At 43.2% G+C, this 13,764-nt stretch overlaps 1 protein-coding gene and 1 pseudogene across 7 annotated transcripts in view; one reads left to right on the forward strand and one right to left on the reverse strand.

Annotated features, from left to right (window-relative positions):
* LOC133361284 (zinc finger protein 239-like) overlaps positions 1-13,764 on the reverse strand; it is an 807,570-nt gene that overhangs the window by 551,425 nt on the left and 242,381 nt on the right. The window lies entirely within an intron of this gene.
* The window catches only part of LOC133361346 (zinc finger protein 208-like), a 129,804-nt pseudogene continuing 118,313 nt past the window's right edge, over positions 2,274-13,764 (forward strand).

Below are 13,764 nucleotides of genomic sequence, written 5' to 3' on the forward strand. Positions count from 1 at the left end.
ATTACACTGCAAGATGAAGGTCTCATCTCAATCGAAATGCTATATACAGTATTTATATATACACATACAAAAATCATAACAACCACACATGGTAACATATATACACCACATTATACAGGTAGGAACAATGTTCCACACTGCCCACCAGGGATTTATTGTCTGTCTGTTTGTCTGACTGTCTGTTTGTTTGTCGTGCATAAATAAATATATAACATAAACAGCTCTTTGATTGGTGGAGACCTACTTCCGGGTATGGGAGAGGGGAGGTGCCTAAGGGAGGAGGGTCAGGGGAGGGGCCTAAGGATATGGGGGGGGGTGTTCAGGAGAGGGGCCTGAGGGGGGGGGGGTCAGGGGAGGGGCCTAAGGGGGGGGGGGGCAGGGGAGGGGCCTAAGGATATGGGGGGGGGGTGTTCAGGGGAGGGGCATAATGGAAGGGGGGTGTTCAGGGGAGGGGCCTAAGGGAGGGGGGGCGATAGTTAAGGGGGCTGTCTGCCTGGCTACCTAAAGTCAAGTTATTTTTTCTACATACAGGTAGGAACAACAGGTTCCACACTGCCCACCAGGGATTATTTGTCTGTCTGTCGTGCATCTTATTCGCCGCGTTAACTCTCCCATGCCACTTGAGGCCATCTTGGTGACAGTCCTTTCCCACCCCACCACCTCTGTGATCTCTCCCTCCCCCACTGATGGTGCTTCAAACAATGGCGAATAGGCTTCAACGTAAATATTAAGATTCTTATATTAAGAGTCTTCAAGGCGGTACGTGACTCCACAGATATTTGCTTTATCACTAAAAACACCATGAGTATATTGATATTGATAAGCTTTTTTCTCGTATCTCTTGACGCAGAATAATCTGCCTATGCACATATAATATCGTATTGTAAGTTAGAGTACTGGCGAAGCGTACTCAGTGTTTTGTATCTCCTGCACTTTTATTATCGATTTGTACCGTTTGCTTATGGAATATTGTATTGACTCCTAAGTCATGGAATCTATAATCTTCTACTTTTTGAGTGCTTGATCAAACTGCTTGGCGCATGGCACGCATTTTTACAGACGCATGTTGCAATGTCATTGTTCTGATCATTATAGATACAATATAAACAATATAATAAACGTACACCATTTGGTCAAGCCACTGCTAGATGAAGGCCTAACCATGCCATGTCAGTCATTGAGCTTGTTGTGACCATATTTCACTCCGGTCATTGTGGGTGTAGTGAAGATTGGTAATGTTTTTTTTTTTTATAGGCTTTTGTGCATGCAATTATCGTAAAACCCTTAAAAATTAAATGAACATCCCTAACTGGGCATGTGTGCATGGTGGCAATGGCTGCCTGTGGCCATGTTTACGATTCAACTGGAGTTCCCTCCCCCCACTCCCAGCACACTTTCCAGTTTTTCAATAAATTGTGATAGATTTACAGTCATTATTTCATTATTTTTTATTTCCTTTTGACCATCTCTATTTTAATTCGTACAGTTATTTTTGGTTACTTTACTTTCTCCTCAATGCAACATTGCAAAAATGCAAGTAGAGTTTAAATTAGGCTTGGCCAAGACACATCGTGACTAAAAGAGATAATCTTCTTGGTTCTTTCGGTAAAGTCACGTACCGAAAGAACCAAGAAGATGAATCCCTGCAGTCACGAAAGCTTTAAATCAAAAGGGATAATAGCAAGTGGACAGAACTTGGGATGGAATGTCAACCGATGGAGAAAACACGTGTGAGAAAATAACCACCACAGAGATGAAGCAATGAGATCATCTCATGCGCATGAGCTGGGTGGATCGCAGGATCATGAGGAATGGTGACAATATTGGGGAAAATATTGGGGAACCTTTTCTCCCAGCAGTAGATTGAGCATGGCTGATGATGATGATGAACATTGCCATGTAATGTACATGCATTGTAAATAATCTAATCTCACGTGACTTGTTATTTGTCAGGAGCATAATCAATTTCAGTTGATGAATTTATTTTACGTGCCTACTCAACGTTTTGGGTAGTTGCTACATTTGTGGGTAAGACACGAGGTTGCCATTTCTTAATTTGAAAAACATAGATTTGGCATTTCTTATTTATAAATTATTCTGACATGATACATACATCGTGAGTGTGAAAATGGATAATTGACAGTATTTTATTATAATACAGCTATTATTGACAGTATTTGAATCTTATACTGGGAGCGATTTTACCCGCCCGAGCCTTCAATATTGACATCTTGATAAGGGCCAGCCACTCAACGGGGAACGCCATTTGTTTCATGCAAGACGGTCCTGTCGAGGTGGCCAACGTGCTGCCCCGGGTTTCCCCGGTGCAACGCCCGCAGGTGACCTTTCTCGACTGCGGCGTCTATGCCCTGCTCAACATCATGCACCTGGTGCGCCATTACGACAACATCGTGGCCGTTCAAAGACCAGGTCAGGTGGATTGGCGCGCGTGGTACACGCAGGAGGTGGCGTCACAGCACAGGCGCAACCTGCTGCAGCAGCAGCATGAACTTAAAGACCTACAGCAATAAATCAACAATCATCATCAGATGCAATAGTAACAGCTACAACCTCCAACATGACTACGGTATCCAACACGGATCGCACGAATGCGCTGTCCAACCAAGTTCCTACCTGCCCACTCCGAAGGAACGTGTTTTCAAATAGGTATTTAAAAATATGTTTTCAATTTTTTTTTAAATTTAGAATGTCGTTGTCCATGTGGGGAGATGGAGCGCAGTGGGTCGTTTCGTCTAAGCTGCTTTTCGGAATCCGCGTGATACCCCAGTCACATCGCCGAACTCCAGTGACAGCACCTTACCCAAACTACATCTCCCCATCAAGGCAGCCTTACCGATGCTGTGTATTGTGTTTATGGGATAACAGAGGTGTGTATTTTCCCATACGCCTTGCCCAAAAAGACTGATTATCCGCTTAACAGCCTAGCCCATAAACCACTATTGGTGATAGTGTTGTTTGAGAGCAGCTATTAAAGTCGCTTTGGCAAACGAGGTGGTGGCTGGCCAAACCATGCCTCGCTGTTTGTCTCCTGAGTGATGACGGATACAAACCTGACCAAGCGGAGACCATGTACCAGATCGGACTTTGGTTACTGATGTTAGAGTGCTTGTATTGCAAGTGTGGTCACTACGCGTCTGTACGTGCTCACTCCTGAAGCTCGGCGATTTTTGGCAACGCCACGGGGCTGCATTCACTTTAAATCGAAGACAATGGAGGGCATGGGGAACGTGTTTTTCCATTTATTCAAAATAAGCGCAACAATTACACACTGAGATGCACTTACATATTCATGCATGAAGCACAATGGGCACATTACCCTTCGGTATGTTAATAGACATGCGGATTGTGCAATCCAAAATTAACTTTCGAATGCAAATATGCTGAAAGACAAAGGATTGGATCCTAGGGGGGGAGTTATAAGGCGGCTCAGAAGCAGAGCTCAATGCCATTTCTAGAGGGAACTTGATGAGGTTGGACGCTCGACTCGTCGCTCTGCTGATCGCCCTTCAACCGCGAGACAACGCAGCCTGGCGAGCACAATTGCTGTGTCGACATTTAGGCGACTTTACGTCGGGAGAGTTCGTGGCGACATCTTCAGACGGGTTTCAGACACCGATATACCGTAAATATCCAAGTAAGTGTCTATTTTCGCGGATAAACTCTTAAACGTGTTCGTCGTCAAATAAGCGGGATTTTTTTGCGTCTCGGTTAGACGCGATTGTCGTTCTTGTTTTAGTAGTTGACAAAATCCAAAACTCAACGTTAAACATCCTTGCGGCCGATAGCGTACTTTTGACTCGATAACACCGCTGCTGTTACGACGCGCACATGGAGCAGAGACGCTCTCCACAGCCCCACGTACACAGAGGCAAGAAGCCATTCAATTGCTCTGTGTGTGAGAAGTCCTTTTCACGGTCATCACATCTTAAGAAACACCACAGAACACACACGGGCGAGAAGCCGTTCCTGTGCCCTGTGTGTGGGAAGACATTTGCACGGTCATCACATCTTCAGAGTCACCAGAGAACACACACGGGCGGGAAGCCATTCCTGTGCTCTGTGTGTGGGAAGACATTTTCAAAGTCATCAAATCTTCATAGTCATCAGAGAACACACACGGGCGAGAAGCCATTCCTGTGCCCTGTGTGTGGGAAGACATTTGCAGACTCATCAACTCTTCATAGTCATCAGAGAACACACACGGGCGAGAAGCCATTCCTGTGCCCTGTGTGTGGGAAGACATTTTCCAAGTCATCAAATCTTCATAGTCATCAGAGAACACACACGGGTGAGAAGCCATTCCTGTGCCCTGTGTGTGGGAAGACATTTGCAGACTCATCAACTCTTCATAGTCATCAGAGAACACACACGGGCGAGAAGCCATTCCTGTGCCCTGTGTGTGGGAAGACATTTTCCAAGTCATCAAATCTTCATAGTCATCAGAGAACACACACGGGTGAGAAGCCATTCCTGTGCCCTGTGTGTGGGAAGACATTTGCAGACTCATCAACTCTTCATAGTCATCAGAGAACACACACGGGCGAGAAGCCATTCCTGTGCCCTGTGTGTGGGAAGACATTTTCCAAGTCATCAAATCTTCATAGTCATCAGAGAACACACACGGGCGAGAAGCCATTCCTGTGCGCTGTGTGTGGGAAGACATTTGCAGACTCATCAACTCTTCATAGTCATCAGAGAACACACACGGGCGAGAAGCCTTTCCTGTGCCCTGTGTGTGGGAAGACATTTGCAGACTCATCAACTCTTTATAGTCATCAGAGAACACACACGGGCGAGAAGCCATTCCTGTGCCCTGTGTGTGGGAAGACATTTTCCAAGTCATCAAATCTTCATAGTCATCAGAGAACACACACGGGCGAGAAGCCATTCCTGTGCGCTGTGTGTGGGAAGACATTTGCAGACTCATCAACTCTTCATAGTCATCAGAGAACACACACGGGCGAGAAGCCTTTCCTGTGCCCTGTGTGTGGGAAGACATTTGCAGACTCATCAACCATGAACAGGCATCAGAAGGTTCACAATGATAGGAAACTGAAATCAAAAGCTGAAATTCAAGGTGCTGCAATGAGTCCTGAAGAAGTTTCCACCTTCGATCCCATGCAGTTGGATCCCGAGAGATGGCTGGATGTAATGGAGTGGCTCGAGGATCAAACCGAGAGCTCGGGGTGACTGAAATATAATGTTGCATGTGGTTATACCTATTAAGCCGTACCGAGTACTTTTGTGTGTAATTTTTGAGAGTTTAATGACGTGCACAGTGGTAGTTTGTAATCTTATCGGATTACTTGCTGAAGTGGTGTGATGAGTACTGGTGGTGAGAGGGTTCAATTATAGTCGTTTGGTGTTCCTGTTGAGCTAAAGTTGGAATGCGTCTGTAGATACATCTTTACTCAACATTTTAAAGATTTTTTTCATGTGTATGGCTTTTTTTGATTGGTATTAATCGATTTTAGATAGCTGATTTCAGGATGTACATTGATGACGCGTTCGTTGGATATATGGCCTTGACTTCAACATAGACGCACAGTGAACAAATGTGGTGAACTAATAAGGAAATAATGGGGAATGATACTTTAACGCGTTGGTATTCCTGGAACGGAAATGGTTTGCATGGTACTGGAAATGTGTGAACATAGGACATAATACATTCGGTTCGAGTTTTGACTTAAAATGATTGCAGATGAATAAAAACGATTTTTTTAAACAAATGTGTGTCCGTTTATGTATTCATTTCAACAACGTGTTTTAAGCGAGTTTCAGGTGGAGGATCTTCGTCACACATCTGCCCTTAACCGGCAGCATCTTGGCTGTCTCCCCATTAACATGTGTTCCTGGAGGGGAAAGGGCCCCATTATTTATCGATTCACAACGTTACGGTCCCTAATCATCAAGTATACAGGGAATCCTGTACGCTAAGACATGTGAACTGTAACACTATAAACGATAACACGAAACATTAAAATACTATAAACTAGTTTCATCATTTATAACACCAAAAACAGAGGTACGGTATTATAATCTCATTTCAAGAATTAGAATTACAATGTGATTGTATTAGAATCACACTCTGCGCATATGTATGTATAGTGTACGTGCAAGCGAACTGTGCTCGTATGTACGTATGTAATATGTATCTATGGCCTTTGGACATGCGAACCGGTGGTCGAATATGCGAATTGGGGGGTGCAGGATTATGATCGGATTAAAATGATTAGAATATCACTTTGGTAGTATTAGAATAACACTGAGCTAGAATGTATGTTATATGTAGATGCACATCGGGAGTCGTAAATGCGGCTTGGGTGGTGCCAGATTTAGAATCGCATCAAAATTATTAAAATCGCACCATGGTCGTATTAGAATCAAGCTGCCCACTACTGGGAGAATGTTACATCGCAATGGCACCGAATAGCAATATACAGCATTGATATTTTGTGTGGAGCCTACGAGTGCAACCTTGCGCATTTTGACCTGGTTCTCGACGCCCGTCCCGCGCCCATGGTAGAATCTTGTGCATGTCGGGGCATCAAGGGTTCGCACCACAGCCTTGAAGGATTAGGCAGGTCCCTGGCTTCTTTTGGAGAATTTGACCAGGCTCCAGGCACCGGTTCCTCGCACGTGGCGGATCCTTGAGGCACCCCGGGCCTCAGGGGCTCGAAAACTGTGGGCGCCACAACACATTTCATTTGGAGTACGGTTTCCGTTGCCGAGAGCCCCACCGCGTTGGACACACCAGACTTGGGCTGTACAGGACATGGGGATGAGCTGTCTGGGTGGGGACGGACATAACTACATGCGTACACACTGCGGCCATTTCACCTCTATGACTTCTACCTGTCGCCGCCGTGGGCGGAGCAACTTGGTGGACGTACCCGGTGTCACCTGTGGGCAACACAACCTGTCTACGACCGCCCATGGAAACACGTGTTCCCGCCGCCCCGTGTTCTTTTCATTAGCGGCTTGCGCTCTGGCAGGGAAAGTTCCTCGTTGTAAATCGTTTCACAACGTTCTGGTCCCAAAACCCGAAGTATACGGGGGATCACCTGTACTCTATAACATGTAAACTGATAACACTATGAACAATAACACTAAACATTAAACGACTTTAATTTTTTTTTTATAATAGATTCCACCATAAACGGAGTTACGGTATGAGAATGTCATTAGAAGCATTTTAATCGCTCATATGTTTGTAAAGTATACGTTCAATCGAATCGGGGGACGGATATGCGAACTGTGGGGGTTTGCAGGGTTAGAATCGCATTAAAATTATTCTAGTAACAATATGTTCGTATGCGCATTTTACTGTGCTTGAATGTATGTTATGTGCAAATGCGAATCGTTAGTCATAAATGCTATAGGCTGGGTTTAAAATGTGCATGTCTAATCCAGTGTTAACGTTAATCCAGTGTTAGCATTATATTTAAGGACAATATTGTTAATATCAATTCGTCTGGACATGGCACGTGCCTTGTTCGTCTCGATCAACCAAATTAGTTCAATGTCGGTCATAAAGGAGTGCGAGTTCATTCATAAGCAGTATTCGCTGATCGCCGATGACACAGACCTACAACCAAAGTACTCATTATTAAATTAACTATCAGCTCAGACATCATCATCTCAATCATTTACAAAGACGTGTGGGGTCCCGCGAGAGCAGGGCCTGGCAACAAATATCTGAGCAGCGGAAGCAGCAGAATCAGAAGTAGCTGCGTCGCCCTCGACATGTGATGTTGCTGCTGCTGTATTTGTTTCTGCGTGGATCAAGATTGACGCTCTTGATCAACTCTGACATTGTAAACTCTCACATGTTAAACTCTAACATAGTGAAATATAATATTATCACCTATGAACTACAACCTATCCATTGTTACGCTGGAAAATACGATTAACTGTTATAGTGCAGAACCACATAATTGGAGGTGTGGGATTATAATCGCATACTAATCATTAGAATCGCACTGAGCTAATTAGCATCACACTGTGGTTGTACATATGGTAAGTTGTCGCTGCTGCTGTTGTTGCTGCTGTAGTTGCTTCTGTTGCTGTGATAAACGCAGGGAAGTGGTGTTCCGTGATGGGATGACGCCTTTGATTAAAGCCTCTGTTCAAACTCACCCGATTGACGCCCTTGATCGTCGCATTTGATCAACTCTGATATTGTAGACTCTCACATGTTAAGCTCTATCATAGTGAAACATAATATTATAACCTATGAACTACAACCTATCCATTGTAACGCTGTAAAAGAATATTACCTATTGGGTTTCACTCCCTCGTCGAGAAGGCCGCTCTCTTCCTTTTCTAAAGTTACATGCTAATTTCTCTGCATTCACTTTAAATCGAGGATAAAGTTTTTCCATTTATTCAAAATAAGCGCACAATTACACACTGAGGTGCACTTACATATTCATGCATGAAGCACAATGGGCACATTACCCTTCGGTATGTTAATCTACATGCGGATTGTACCTTCCAAAATTAACAATCGAATGCAAATATCCTGAAAGACAAAGGATTTGATCCTAGGCGAGGAGTTATAAGGCGGCTCAGAAGCAGAGCTCAATGCCATTTCGAGAGGGAACTTGATGAGGTTGGACGCTCGACTCGTCGCTCTGCTGATCGCCCTTCAACCGCGAGACAACGCAGCCTGGCGAGCACAATTGCTGTGTCGACAGTTAGGCGACTTTGCGTCGGGAGAGTTCGTGGCGACATCTTCAGACTGGTTCCAGACATCGATATACCGTGAATCTCCAAGTAAGTGTCTATTTTCGCGGATAAACTCTTAAACGTGTTCGTCGTCAAATTAGCGGGATTTTTTTGCGTCTCGGTTAGACGCGAGTGTCGTTCTTGTTTTAGCTGTTAACAAAATCCAAAACTCAACGCTAAACATCCTTGCGGCCGATAGCGTACTTTTGACTCGATAACAGCGCTGCGCTCACATGGAGCAGAGACGCTCTCCACAGACCCACGTACACGGAGGCAAGAAGCCATCCAATTGCTCTGTGTGTGGGAAGGAATTTTCACGGCAATCAAATCTCAAGAGACACCAGAGAACACACACGGGTGAGAAGCAATTCCTGTGTTCTGTATGTGGGAAAACATTTGCACAGGCATCAAATCTTCAAACTCACCAGAGAACACACACCGGCGAGAAGCCATTCCTGTGCCCTGTGTGTGGGAAGACATTTGCAGACTCATCAACTCTTCAAACTCATCAGAGAACACACACAGGCGAGAAGCCATTCCTGTGCCCTGTGTGTGGGAAGACATTTGCACAGGCATCAACTCTTCAGCGTCACCAGAAAACACACACGGGCGAGAAGCCATTCCTGTGCTCTGTGTGTGGGAAGTCATTTGCACGGTCATCAACTCTTAACAGGCATCAGAAGGTCCACAATGATAGGAAACTGAAATCAAAAGCTGAAATTCAAGGTGCTGCAATGAGTCCTGAAGAAGTTTCCACCTTCGACCCCATGCAGTTGGATCCCGAGAGATGGCTGGATGTAATGGAGTGGCTCGAGAGTCAACCAGAGAGCTCGGAGTGACTGAAAAAATATTATGTCATGTGGTTATACCTTTTAATCCGTATCGAGTACTTTTGTGTTTAATTTTGACCATTTTAGTTTTACAGTTTTTGAGAGTTTAATGACGTGCACAGTGGTGGTTTGTAATGTTATCGGATTACTTGCCGAAGTGGTGTGATGATCACTGGTTGTGAGAGGGTTCAATTGTAGTCGTTAAGTGTTCCTGTTGAGCTAAAGTTGGAATGCGTCTGTAGTTAGATCTTTACTCAACATTTTAAAAGGTTTTTTTTTCAAGTATAAAGTTTTTTTGGTTGGTAATAATCGACTTTAGATAGTCGATTTCAGGATGTACATTGATGACGCGTTCGTTGGATATATGGCCTTGACTTCAACATGGACTCACAGTGAACAAATGTGGTGAACTAATAAGGAAATCATGGGGAATGATACTTTAACGTTTTGGTATTCCTAGAACGGAAATAGTTTGCATTGTACTGGAAATGTGTGAACATAGAACATAATACATATTCCCTTCGAGTTTTGACGTAAAAATGATTGCAGATGAATAAAAATGTATTTTTAACAAATGTTTGTACGGTCTTTATTTTATAATGTTCCTAGCAAAAACATGTTAAGCGAGTTTCAGGTGGAGGATCTCCGTCACACAAGTGTGCCCTTAACCGGCAGCATCTTGGCTGTCTACCCGATTAAACACGTGTTCCTTGAGGGGAAAGGTCCCCGTGGTTAATCGTTCATCAACGTACCAGTCCCTAATCCCGAAGTATGTCGGGGATAAACTGTACTCTATAACATGTCAACTGTAATACTATAAACGATAACACTAAATATGAAACGATTATAAACTAGTGTTTTAATTTAGAACCATATAAACGGAGGTAAGGTATTAGAATCTCATTATAAGCAGTAGAATCAGTGTGGTCTTATTAGAATAGCACTTTGCTCATATGTATGTATAGTCTACGTGCAAGAATCGGATTAAAATAATTACAATTACACTACGGTCGTTATAGAATCACGATTTTCACTGCTGGATGAATGTTCCATCTCAATGGTATCGAAGAGCAATAGACAGTTTTCTATTAATAAATAAACGCACAAACACATTATAAGCTCATGAGCTTATGAATCGTTACAATTATTATAACAATCACAAATTGTAACAAAGCGAAATTCCCACTAAGCAAAACATCACGCTCACGTGGCGAATTCTTTAACAAACTGCAACACTAAAGTGACAGAACTCAACAAGAAATGCACACGACAAGTTCAACAACAATGGACAAATCCTAAAAACAGACAACACGCACGTTAGTAGCTGTTAGAAGAAGACAACACCTAGCACCTTCAACTTTACACATTATACAGCCCCAAAGATCCAACTCGAATATTAGGAGGTATATGACACCATTTGAACTTCCTACTTTCGTTCTCGATTAATGAAGATATTATTGGAAAATACTATCGCTTTCGCTTGTGATGTACCTCCTAATTATGGCCTCAGGTTAAAAAAAAAAGTTATTTCGAATTCCTCCATTATTCCAAGCTGCACAATTGAGGGTTGTGGACCGCTTTGAATGCTTCAATTTAATCACAGTAAATGCTTCAGACCACATCAGGACACTCAACCTAGAGCATAATTGAAGCAACGTGATGAGATGGCTAAGAACTTCAAGTTTATTCTAGTGTTAACGATATTTTAGCATAATAGGTAAGTACACTATATGTACTAAGAATTCGTCAACATAGCAGGTGTCTTGTTCTCCGTAATCAAACAAAATTATGACACATTCTATCATAAATGAGTGTGAGCTAATTCTTCAGTAGTATTCGCTAATCACCGTCACACAAGTCTGCCCTTAACGAGCAGTATCTTGGCTGTCTCCCCATTAACATGTTCCTAGAGGCGAATGGCCCCGTTATAAATCGTTTCGCAGCATTCTGGTCCCTAATCCCGAAGTATACTGGAGATCACCTGTACTCTATAACATGTCAACTGTAACATTATAAACGATAGCACTAAACATTAAACTACTATAAACTGGTTTAATAATTTATTACACCATAAAAGGAGGTACTTTATTTAAATCTCATTAGAAGTATTGAATAGCACTCTGCTCATAAATATGTATAGTATATGTTCACTCGAACAGGTTTCTGGTTAAATTGAGTAAGTAAAAAATATATTTTGTTAAACCCGCCACATGAAAATAGTAAGGATTGTCACTTAAACAGAACATGACAATTTGTTACTAAAGCATGTCTATTCTGGTCACTATTCTTCAATTGGGATTACCGTTGGCAGGCTATTTTAGTACACACAATCGACAGGAAGTACAAGGTCAATGGGTTCACTTAATTCGCATGCCTAATGTACGTTGATTACCATATAAATAACCCAAACTGCAATGGGTACCCATATCCATTTATATGTATTCATTAACACCCCCTCCCCCACTTCGCGCAAGAAGAGCACACACGTATTGTCATCACATCTACCTCTCTATTTACGGAACGAAACAGGAGCACTTCTCCACAAAAACTGGCCGTAGCCTAATGAAGATTGTTGTAATTACTGACGAAACGTCGTACTCAGATTGTAAATGTTGTGGCTTGGCTCTCCAACACACCATTGTGCTGGACTAGTAACGAATAAGCATGTCCTGTTCACGTGACAAACCTTACTAATTGGGTGTGTGGGTGGTGGCGGGTTTAATGACACATGTTCATATTTAGGAGATTTATGGATACGGTATTGGAATCTCATTACAAGTATTAAAATCGCAATCTGCTCAGGCAGGGGTTAAGAGGTGCATGTTTAATCCAGTGTTCGTCTCGATCAACCAAAATAAGTACAAAGTCGGTCATAAAGGAGTACGAGTTATTTCATGAGTAGTATTCGCTGAGCCCCCAGATACTAACCTACACACGGTTAGACATGATCATCGCAATAATTTCCGAAGACGTGTGGGTTGGTCCCGCGAGAGCAGGGCCTGGCTACAAATAGTTGAGCAGCAGCAGAAACAGCAGAATCAGAAGTAGTTGCGTCGCCCTCAAAATGTGTTGCTGCTGCTGTTGTCGCTGCTGTTATTGGTGCTGCTTTAGTTACTTCTGTTGCTGTTATGCGTCGGGTGGTGGCTTATTTACTCATCACCACCCATAATCATCAACACAAATCATCAGTATCAACACCCATTATCATCACCAATCATCATTATCACTATCAACTCACCATCACCAACCATCGTCACCACCACCACCCAACCATCACAACCAACATTCATCATAACCACCACCAATCATCCATAATCACAACAACCCATCATCATCACCACCCATCATCATAACCTCCCCAATCATTACCACCACCAATGATCACCACTACCACCCATCATAATCACTACACATTATCATCACCACCCATCATCATTACCACCCTTCATAATCACCACCCATCATTATCATCACCACCATCCATTATCAAGAAACATCATAATCACCACCCATCATAAATTAACAAACACACACAGCTACATAGATATGTAACCTGACACAGACATAGATAACAGACACACACAAATAAACAATCTCATTAACAACTTAATAATAAAAAGCCCATATTACCACTGCCAGGATAGGTGCACACAGACAAATCCTTTACACAATAACAATTTACATGGAACTCAAATTCACACTTAGTACAACCACCTCACTCACTTAAATATAACTACAGATCAAAAACTCTAATAAAAACCTGAATTTGAAAGTAAATAAACCAATGGGATGGTGTTTATACGCTTGAAATGTAATTAATGAAATGCAAGTTAATAATTACAATTAAACAAAAAATAACTACGAACAAATGTGAAGCCTGAGGCCTAGGTATATGCCAGGCCTGATGGCCAGGCATCGCTTCAGTCCTCGCCGCAGTAACAGCGACATCAAAGACAGCACAAAGCGAGGGGGCAAATGTTTAATGTCGAACAGAGGGCTCTGCTGTTTCCGGTGACGCACCCCACCCGCACTGCACCACGTGGTGCGCCCGCCAAGCGCGTGGGGGCGGAGCCTCGCTGTAGTGACGTCACCTCTGTTACGTCATAGCCACGCCTCCACCCGCAGTCGAGAGGAATGCGCACGAGTGAGCAGCAGAAGAAGCCTTTGCAGAGCGAATCCTCAA

The sequence above is a fragment of the Lethenteron reissneri genome, chromosome 72 (assembly GCF_015708825.2).
Source record: "Lethenteron reissneri isolate LAM-NWPU_2019-01 chromosome 72, ASM1570882v1, whole genome shotgun sequence".
Classification (NCBI taxonomy): Eukaryota; Metazoa; Chordata; class Hyperoartia; order Petromyzontiformes; family Petromyzontidae; genus Lethenteron; species Lethenteron reissneri.